This window comes from Artemia sp. Qi Xiang Cuo, chromosome 3 (assembly GCF_049724085.1).
Source record: "Artemia sp. Qi Xiang Cuo chromosome 3, ASM4972408v1, whole genome shotgun sequence".
Taxonomy (NCBI): domain Eukaryota; kingdom Metazoa; phylum Arthropoda; class Branchiopoda; order Anostraca; family Artemiidae; genus Artemia; species Artemia sp. Qi Xiang Cuo.
This window is the reverse complement of record NC_142796.1, coordinates 14,267,491-14,278,930: the sequence shown is the minus strand read 5'-3', so window position 1 is coordinate 14,278,930 and position 11,440 is coordinate 14,267,491. Positions and strand designations below refer to the sequence as shown.

Below are 11,440 nucleotides of genomic sequence, written 5' to 3'. Positions count from 1 at the left end.
TGATCAAACGGTCAATGAATGAAATAATACGAAAGACGAAAATCATATTGAGCCTGTTTATGAGACACCAGTAAAAATTGTGTATGATTCAAAATGGAATAAAGATTATTCTACTGATTACGAACTAAGAGAAGACGATAACTACAATATCAAGAGAGAACACGGTGAACTATTTTATGGAACAGATTCAAAATGTCCAAAGTTAATCATGGATATTAATAATGTATCATAATATATTCTAGTATTCATATTCTAAATAACACTATCTCATTAAAAATATTTAACTGTTATGTATTCATTATTTTTTAGAGTAAGTTAGCATATCAAGCATTTACAATGTCTATTAAAACATCGACGTTGTAAGAAAATCAAATCGCATACATCTATTGTCAAACACATGTGATAAAATTGTCAAAATCCTGGTATCAGAATGAAAAATTGTAGTTAAGTAAGTAAGCAAGTAAGCAAGTAAGGAAGTAAGTAAGAAAGTAAGTAAATAACAAACTCTTTCTTGAATTCACCTCTTGTATACACAATACAGAAATTTAAATGCACACAGAGACAACCCACACACACAACACACACACAAACAGAGAGGACACACACAGCGAAGACACACACACACACACACAGAGACGACAACAAACTCTTTCCTGAAGTCACCTCTTGGATACACAATTCAGAAACTTCATTTAAGAAACTATGCAAAAGTTGTAAGTAAGTAACAAATTATTTCTTGAATTCCCCTCTTGGATAAACAAAAAAGTCATTTCATTCAAGAAATTATGACAAAATTCTAAGTAAGTAACAAACCCTTATTGAATTCAACATTAGATGCACAATATAGAAATTAAAGATAAGAAATTATTAAAAAATTCCAATTGAGTAACTATTTATATCTTTAATTGGGCTCCTTGATTTGAAGTACATCTTTAACAATAAAGAACTTGTGTGTTGTTTTGTTAGCGAGTCACGAACTCTAGCGAGAAACTCACTTTGGGCCACAGAGCGTATAACTCACTCACTAACATGTTAAAAATACTTAAGTAAGTAACTTTTTTTTCTCTTTATCACAAACAATTTTCACTTAGTTACACGATGTAGAAATTTAATTCAAAAAATTATGAAAAAATTCTCAGTAAGTAACAATTTCTTTCTTGAAGTCAACTCTTGGATACACAATACGGAAATTTCATTCAAGAAATTATGAAAATATTTCTAAGTAAGTAAGAAGCTCTTTATTGATTTCACCTCTTGAATATACAGTACAGATATTTCATTCAAGAAACGTGATTAAACACGTTTTTAAAATACATGCTATTTGCATGCCTTTCTTAGCACCTTCCAATACGAGAGATTCTCCACTGGTTCCTACACATTGCAATAAAGTAGCAGTATCGAAACTACATGTATTTGCTAACTCATGACTAGCTTTCTAGACAAGCACACCCACAGAGATGACACACATCGCACATAGAGTGACAAGACAGTCGCAGACACGACTCTAAGTGAACCTAGATCAACCCAAATTTTTGGATATCTCTCTCACTATGACTCTGTTTGTGTGTCGTGTCTGTGCTTGTCTCGTGTCTATGTGTGTGTGTCATCTCTGTGGGTGTGTTGTCTAAAAAACCAGTCTGGTTGAAAACGTGGAGTTTTCGTACTTCTCACTTTTTTGCAATGTTTAGGAACCAGTGGGGAATCCCAGCTCGTTTGGAAAAGTGTCAAGAAAATGCATGCAAATAGCATGTAGTTTCAAAACGTGTTTAATCACGTTTCTTGAATGAAGTATCCGTACTGAATATTCAAGAGGTGAAATCAATAAACAGCTTGTTACTTACTTACAATTATATTCATAATTTCTTGAAAGAAATTTCCGTATCGTTTATCAAAGAATTGACTTCAAGAAAGAAATTGTTACTTACTGAATATTTTTTCACAATTTATTGAATGTAATTTCTATATTGTGTAGCTAATTTAAAATTGTTTTTGATAAATAGAGAAAAAAGTTACTTCCTTGCGTTTTTATTCAAATTTTTTTGAATGAAGTATATGTACTGTATATCCAAGAGGTGAAATCAGTAAATAGTTTGTCACTTACTTACAAATATTTTCATAATTTATTGAATGAAATTTCCGTATTGTGTATCCAAGCGTGGACTTCAAGAAAGAAATTGTTACTTGCTGAGAATTTTTTCATAATTTCTTGAATTAATTTCTACATCGTGTATCTAATTCGTGAAAACAATAAAGAGTTTGTTACTTACTTAGAATTTTGTCATAATTTCTTGAACGAAATGTCTTTTGTTATCCAACAGGTGAATTCAAGAAAGAATTTGCTACTTAGTTACAATTTTTTCATAATTTCTTTAATGAAATTTTTATATTTTGTATCCAAGAGGTGACTTCAAGAAAGAATTTGTTACCTACTTACAATTTTTTCATAGTTTCTTAAATGAAGTTTCTGCATTGTGTATCCAAGAGGTGACTTCAGGAAAGAGTTTGTTGTCGTCTGTCTGTTGTGTGTGTGTGTCGTCGCTGTGTGTGTCATCTCTGTTTGTGTGTGTGTGTGTGTGTGTGGGTTGTCTCTGTGTGCATTTAAATTTCTGTATTGTGTATCCAAGAGGTGAATTCAAGAAAGAGTTTGTTACTTACTTACTTTCTTACTTACTTCCTTCATTGCTTACCTACTTGCTCACTTACTTACCTACAATTTTTCATTCTGATACCTAAATTTTGACAATGTTATCCCATTTATCTGTCAATAGATGTACGCAAATTGCTTTTCTTACATCATAGATGTTTTAATAGATATTCTAATTGCTTGATATGCTAACTTACTCTAAAAAATAGTGAAAACAAAACAGTGTAATATTTTTAATTAAATGATGTTATTTAGAATATGAATACTAGAATATATTATGATACATTATTAATATCAATGATTAACTTTGAACATTTTGAATCTGTTCCATAAATTAGTTCACCATGTTCTCTCTTGATATTGTAGTTATTGTCTTCTCTTAGTTCGTAATCAGTAGAATAATCATTATTCCATTTTGAATAATACACAATTTTTACTGGAGTCTCATGAATAGGCTCAATATGCTTTTCGTCTTTGGTATTATTTGATTCATTGACTGTTTGATCAATGTCAGTAACGTATGCTGGTGTTTTGTTTTTCATCGTTTCATCTTTATATTCCATAGTGATATTTTCTGACAATACCCTTTTTATTTTTCTGGCAATTTCACTGTCTATTATCACATTATTTTTACACAGGTAACAGTTTCGACACGTAGACATGATGTGGTTTATGATATTAGTAGCAGAGTATGCCTTTATTTTCCTCTTTGCTTTCATTTGAATGCTAATACCTAAAAGCCGATGAAAGGTTCTATCAATAGGTAGTATGTTACCTATAGCACTAGAATGAAGATACCCCTCTTCATCAACTATTATTTTTATGTTGGCATTCTCTTTGAGCACTAACATCTCTGGAAATGATACTTTTCCCTATCCAACATTTGTTTACTTGAATTTTTTTGGTATTCAAAGGAAATTTAATTCAAGAGTCATGACAATGTAAGCAAACGTTTCCAATAGTGCTACTACTTGTACTTGTTTCATAGTTCAAATACTTTTCCTTGTCAGCATTCAATGCTACAATAACACTAGCATTTGAACACATTTCTAATGGGGGGTCATCCACTTGTTAAATATGCAATTCATCTTTGCTATTGTTTGATTCATTAATTGTTTGATTAATTATAGTGACGTTCGCTGGCATTTTGTTTTTCATCGATTCATCTTTATATTCCTTAGTGATATTTTCTGCCAATGCCCTTTTTATTTTTCCGGTAATTTCACTTTCTATTTCAACATTATTTTTACAAAGCTAACAGTTTCGGCCCGTCAACAAGATATGATTTATGATATTAGTAGAGGAACATGCATGTCTTCTTTTGTTTTTCCGTTGAATGTTAAAGTCTGAAAGTTGACGATGGGGTGTAACAAGTGGTAACATGTTACCACAAGCACTAGCAAGAAGATGTCCCTCTTCATCAAATATTATTTTTATGTTGGCCTTTTCTTTTAGTGCTATCATCTCTGGATATCTCACTCTTGCATATCCACCATAAGGAGAGTTGAATTTTTTGGTACTCCAAAGAAATTAAATTCCTTACTGTCATGACAATGCACACATACATTTCCAATAGTGCTACAATTTTTCCTTGTTTCATAGTTTAAATACTTCTCCTTGTCAGCATTCAATGCTACAATAACATTGACATGTGAACAAACTTTATTAAAATGTTCCATCTTCACTTTTTTAAAAGATATGAATTACGTGTTTATCGTTCCACTGCGTAAAAAATATTGATTTAATACATGCAATAGACTAGATAGTTTCGATATCAGGACATAAAATACCAGTGGGAAAGCCAAACTGTGTCTCTGGCCAATCACAGAGTACAATTGTTAGAGCCGTAAGCATATTTTGTCATTTTAAGATACGTACAAAAAAATAAAGTTGAATAATTTCGAAGTTTAAAAAAAAAACAAAGTGAACTTTGAAAGATCAATAGAATGTAACTGTGACATGCTAAACCACGATAAAGCACTACTCTCTTGGAACACAATCACCATTTAACTCAACCCCCGTTCACCTGAACCCCCCTTTTCTCTGAATAATAGATTTCAGACAACACACAACCACGAACGACTAAGACCGCCAACTCCGACAAGTCAAAAATTGCAAGCCATACACCCTAAATCATAAGTTTGAGACAACATTCACCTACGAAAGACGGGAGCCCGGGGAGGGCCTTTGAGGGTCTGAGGGGGGCCCATGAAAGCAGGGTGGTCCTTTGGGAGCTTGAGGGACCTTTGAGGACCGGTGGCTTACATAGCCCAAAGAGACAAACACAACCCAAAGAAACAAAAACATCGCAAAGAGAGTAACTGTGACAAGCTAAACCACGACAAAGCACTACTCTCGTGGAACTCAAGCCCCATTTAACTCAACCCCCTTGCAACTGAACCCCTCGTGTAACTAAAATCAAAGGTAACTTTGAAAGATCAAGAGAATGTAACTGTGACAAGCTAAACCACGAAAAAGCACTACTCTCGTGGAACTCAATCCCCATTTAACTCAACCCCCGTGCAACTGAACCCCCCTTGTAACTAAAATCAAAGTGAACTTTGAAAGATCAAGAGAATGCAACTGTGACAAGCTAAACCACGATAAAGTACTACTCTCATGGAACTCAATCCCTATTTAACTCAACCCCCGTGCAACTGAACCCCCCTTGTAACTGAATCATAGATTTCAGACAACACACACCAACGAAAGACTAAGAAATCCAACTCCGAAAAGTCAAAATAGCAACCCATACACCCCAAATCATAGATTTCAGACAACACACACCAACGAAAGACTAAGAAATCCAACTCCGAAAGGTAAAAAATAGCAACCCATACACCCTAAAACATAAGTTTCAGACAACATTCACTTATGAAAGAGGGGAACCCGGGGAGGATCTTTGAGGTTCTGAAGGGGTGTCATGAGGGCTGGGTGGTTCTTCGGGACCTTTGACGGCTGGTGGCTTACATAGCCCAAAGAGACACACACAACCCAAAGAAACACAAAATGCCCAAAGAGAGTAACAGTGACAAGCTAAACCACGACAAAGCACTACTCTTGTGGAACTCAAGCCCCATTTAACTCAACCCCCGTGCACCTGAACCCCCCATGTAACTCAAATCAAAGTGAACTTTGAAAGATCAAGAGAATGTAACTGTGACAAGCTAAACCACGACAAAGCACTACTCTCTTGGACCACAATCCCCATTTAACTCAACCCCCGGGCACCTGACTCCCCCTTGTAACTGAATCATAGATTTCAGACAACACACACCAACGAAAGACTAAGAAATCCAACTCCGAAAAGTCAAAAATTGCAAGCCATACACCCTAAAACATAAGTTTCAGACAACATTCACCTACGAAAGACGGGAGCCCGGGGAGGGCCTTTGAGGGTCTGAGAGGGGCCCATGAGGGCAGGGTGGTCCTTTGGGAGCTTGAGGGACCTTTGAGGACCGGTGGCTTACATAGCCCAAAGAGACACACACAACCCAAAGAAAAACAAACAGCCCAAAGAGTGTAACTGTGACAAGCTAAACCACGACAAAGCACTACTCTCGTGGAACTCAAGCCCCATTTAACTCAACCCCCCTGCAACTGAGCCCCTCGTGTAACTAAAATCAAAGTGAACTTTGAAAGATCAAGAGAATGTACCTGTGACAAGCTAAACCACGACAAAGCAATGCTCTCGTGGAACTCAATCCCCTTTTAACTCCACCCCCGTGCACTTGAACCCCCCGTGTAACTGAACCCCTGTATAACCGAAACCCCCGTGTAACTGTACCCCCTTTAACTGAACCCTCGTGCAACTCAACCCTCCATGCAACTCATCCCCCTCAAAACACTTTTCAGCCATTTCTTTTTAAATTGACAATACTTTTCAAACGTTACTTGTGTATTATACAGACCACATCGGCGAGGTAAAGCTAGGTCAAGTGACAATGTCATTCAATCGTTACTGTTCAATTAAGCTATTGAACACCTTCTACCAATGTATCTTTTAGGCGTCAAATCTATTAAGTATCTGAGCATATTCTTTGTCTCCGAAATACCTTGCTCTTTATGCTAGACGTTTTGCTAATAGCTATAAAATACATTAAAAAAATAAACTATACCTTTTAAATAATTTCTCCAAAAATATTTAATTCAGAGATTTCACGTTAAAAAGTTATCTAATCACTAATTACCCCTTTTTTTTATCTTGCCTCCTATCAATTATGAGTTTCCGGCTAGAATTAGACAAAGCCCGTCTTAATCACCAATTTGGTAACCCTTTCGCAATAAAAAAAAGGAACATCATTAAAAACTAAGATGAATGCAAATTACATTCCTGTTATTCAAAACATTAATTAATATCATTCATTGTCTAAGTAAATTAAGTTATCTCCTGCCCTTCAGAAATGGGGGGACAAAGGAACGTTAGATCCTATTTTAAAGTGACAATACTTATCAAACATCACTTGTGTATTATACAGATCACATATCTCAATACCCTTTTTAAATGTTAATCAAATAATTCTGATGATAGTGTCCAATTTTTTTGTCTGCTTTTCAAAATCATCGTATTTGGAAATTTGTCATTTAACACTAAGAAGTAAATTAGGTAACCCTTTCGCAATAACAATAGGCTTAGCAGCGATTAAATCTCATTGTCGGCGACAATTCAATCAGATCAGAGTTAGCTTTGAGTTAGCTTCTATTTCATAGACAAAATATTTGAATTCCTTTTATTAACAGCCAGCTTATTAACACGTTTGACCAGTTTTGATTGGAATTTGTATTTTTTTGCCAGAAGAAAGATCATGGATACGTGTTTATTTTTTATTTTTTTTAAACTGGTATTTTTTATTCAAATCCCAATCACCAATCAAGTTATCCTCGTTCCTCTTGGCAAAGGTGTATACCCTGTAGAATAGGACTACTAGAAAAACTTGTTTGGTACGGGGGCGTTGGCAAATTCAATAGATGGTTACTACTAACAAACAGATATTTTAATGAAAAGGAAAAATAGATTCTTCTTACTGTTTCAATTTTAGACAAAACCGTTGCAAGGAGGGTAACCTGGTCAGCTGATCCAGGCACTCCAGCTAGGATGAGGGGGTCGTCACATATGATGGGGTTTATCACTGTGATCAAATTTTTCAGTAGAAACTGGTTGAAGTTTAGATCCACTAAGTTTCACATTTATAAATTTTAGAAGATGTTTTATATATTAATGACACGTGATGTGTGTAGACAATGCCGATGCATTGATCTCTACACTAAATACATTTCTGTAGTAAAATTTTTCAGTATTAGACTATTTTGAACTGTTTTTTTATTTTTGGTTTCGCTTGCTTTTAATAGAAAAAAAAATTAATATAACTAATCACCAGTTTTCGAAACCAAATATATCATAAAAATACTTTTATGGATGAAACGATTTGATTATTAAATTTTTTCGTTTAATTATTTCTCGGTAACCATAGACATCTCTTAATAATATATTTCTTATTTTCATTTAGGTGTAATTGCTGTAATTCATCTTGGAACATAAAGGAATGCCGCATGCAATCATTACCTCAGGTCCTGCTACTCCATGTAAAAAGGTGAGGCTTATTCATTTTTTTTTTTACATCACTTCATTACGATAGATTCGACATTGCTAACTACTGTTATTCGTCAACTCAACGTTTTACTCCCACCTCGCACATAATATACTCTATTATGACTATCTGCTCAAGGAGAGCATAAAGATAAAACTTATAACACTATAATCCTTAAATGTCAAGGGGTATTGTTTGGCAGGAGAAGTCTGTGACCCAAATGCTTATGACTGATAAACAGGGACAGCAGGATTTTTCTCAGTATCCTATAGAAGACAAAGATATGTGAGATATATACAATTTGCTATACTTGGGATTATTTCATACCCTCCTGGGAAAACTGTTGATTTTGGTATATATCAGAGGCAAGATTCTAGCGTTGCCTATAGTAAAAAGGCATATATAAGGCTTCAATGTATTCTTGTTATAAAAACTTCCAACAGCCACTTTAAATGGATGAAATGGTTGTATAAAATCCGAAGGGGACTCAATCAATTAAAAACAAAATTTTCTATTTTCTCTCTTGTCTACTTGACACTCTTCTCTTTGCGAGTTATAATTTTATGGTTTTTTTTTCTTATATTAATAATTGAATTGTTTTTATTACCCCATCATTAAAGGCAAAGTAACCTTTGGGGGCCTATTAGAATTCAATATTTTATTTGTAATTACTGATTAATAGATCCTGTTTAATTGTTTATTTTAATTCAGTTCGTTTCAGGTTTTATTTATTCTTTAATAGTAATTCCTTGTAGTTTAAAGTTTCAGTTATTGTAGGACTTTTCTGGCGTCTTAAATTTAATATTGCTATTTAATTTTCTTTAAAATTTCCTTCTTCGGAAAGTTTTTTTTTTGATTAATTTATAGAACAACCTCATGTTAGACGGAAATTTTTCCCATGAGTTTTCTAGCGTTAGGCGTTTATTTTTCCAGATTCTTCTCCCAGAATACAAAAGTCTCCAGATCTCTATCAATTGCAAATGAGTTGGTAGTTGATCATAAAATAAAGATTGACCAACCTACCCAATTAAAACTGGCAAGCTATGATCAGTATTTAGGTCGTTCCGTTTTTGAAGGACATTTCGTTGTAGTGGCCGGAAAATTGGTTTTAAACGAAGCAAGAGGTGATTCAACGCCATATTTTTTTTTTATTTTTTTTTGTGTGTGTGTGTGTGTTTCTGAAATCAACACACTTGATTGAACCATGTCATAAATATAATAGAATATATTTTTTAATCTAGATAAATGATATATCGATCCTTTCAATTATTTCGAACAAAATACTTGAGTCCAAACCCTGTTAGGACGTCTTAGGAGTTGCACTAGTATTTTGTAGCAAAAATGAGGACGGACGGGGGTGAATTTTACTTTACCTGCACTGATACCGCAAGTTTTAATTATAATCGACCAGACCCTCTTCGAACTTTATAAAACCACTCCTTGAAAAATAATTTTTTGCGGGCAGGGGAGGCCCGAGGGGGAGGCCGCCCCCCCAAGAGGTTTTGTGGGGGCCGCCGATCTTATGTTTTTTTCTTTTTGTCAATCGGTCTATTAATTAATATTTCCATGTCGTCCAGTATTTGAAGACTTGGGACATTTAAATACCGCACCCATAATGTACATCTTTGTAACCGGATCCCACTATACCCACCCCAAAATATTTTTATCGCGCGCCGCCAGGGTTGGGGAAAAAAAATAATCTAAGAACGAATGCAAATGGATCTTTTCGTAGGCAGCTCTATAGCAATGCTTGTCATACCAAAATTTAGCTTTATTATATCTCATGTGGCGGTTTATCTTTTAACTTCCCTTGTTGAAAGTAGGGCATCCAAAGAGATTGATAGGCATGTTGCGCACTGACAAAAGCTGATCTAGTAAAATGTTCTAGTAAATTATGAATGGCATGAGGAACTTGCATTGCTCCAAAAAAAATTTATAAGCCTGAATTGGAGGTGTTTTCAAACTAATTTTGCAATGCTTTGATGCCAAATATGCATTCCCAAGTTACCAAAATTTTACCAAGTTACCATTGCCGCGTTGAAAATCTTGAAACTGATTGCTGACGTGTTAAGTTAACTTTTCTGAAAACTTATTACAATAATGTAATCGATAAACTTATATTTATAAAGGTAGTTATTGTTTTCCACAAATTATATTTCAATGTTTAATAGGTAGTATCGTTGATTTAGCCCGAAAAATATAAAATGAAAATAGACGGCAAAATGTAGGCTATCACTACCTAATTAAATCAATTACGTGGACATCCATTTATTTATTGTTGTTATAAACGGATAGACGAAGCCGTATAAAAAAAAAAAAATCTCTTTTACACGTCAGAGGTATTAGGGATCGAATGCAGGACGAAGATGTGTTGCAATATTATAACCCCCCTTGTCTCAATTTTTTTACGATCAATGTTGTCAAAAAATTAAAGTAAAATTTATAAAATTTTAAGTGTATATATTTGGTAAAGAAGTACAATTGTGGAGGTAATAATAAGATTCAATTGTGATAACAAATCGGTCGGATAATCTTGAGAAAACAAGGAATTATATCTTTCCAAGTTAAGCAGTCAAATCACTGTGGAGCAGTCACTTATTTTGTTGTCTCGCTTTCTTTTTTTTCTTTTTTTTTACTTAGTGTTTTTTGCAGGGATACAAGCGTAACTGGCAGAATGCATAGTAACTTTAAGTTTAAACACACGGCTCGAACCCCTACAACCCACTAAATTATATGGAAACTATAAATTGTATGTTGTTAGATCTATGCAATGTTTCCACTTCCTATTTTTCAGAATTCTAAAACCCTAGTTATAAACCCCACTTCCCAAACCACCCTTGTTACCCCCCCCCATCTTTTATAAATTCTTTCCATATCGTTTTTAAAGCCCATTGTTATACTGACTTTTAAGGCCAATTATTCAAAAAAGCCTATTTTCAAACTGTAGACTAGTTAATTTTTCTTTTGTCAATATTAAAAACTTTTTAAACATTTGTTTTCATGAACTTCTTCTCATCTTAATCTTTTTCTGGATTGAGGGATTTTTTATAAAACTTTTTTGTATACATTCTGCAAGTTTTGCACATTAACTGGTGTCACATTTGCCAAAAATACTAACTCCTATTTTTAAAGGGAAAGAAAGATTTATTACGCAAATCCACAAAGTGTCTAGAGAGATCACAGGGGTATTTTGAATCGGAGTATGGTG

General features: G+C 34.2%; 1 protein-coding gene across 4 annotated transcripts in view; it reads left to right on the top strand.

Annotated features, from left to right (window-relative positions):
- The window catches only part of IntS11 (integrator complex subunit 11), a 191,858-nt gene that overhangs the window by 163,575 nt on the left and 16,843 nt on the right, over positions 1 to 11,440 (top strand). The window lies entirely within an intron of this gene.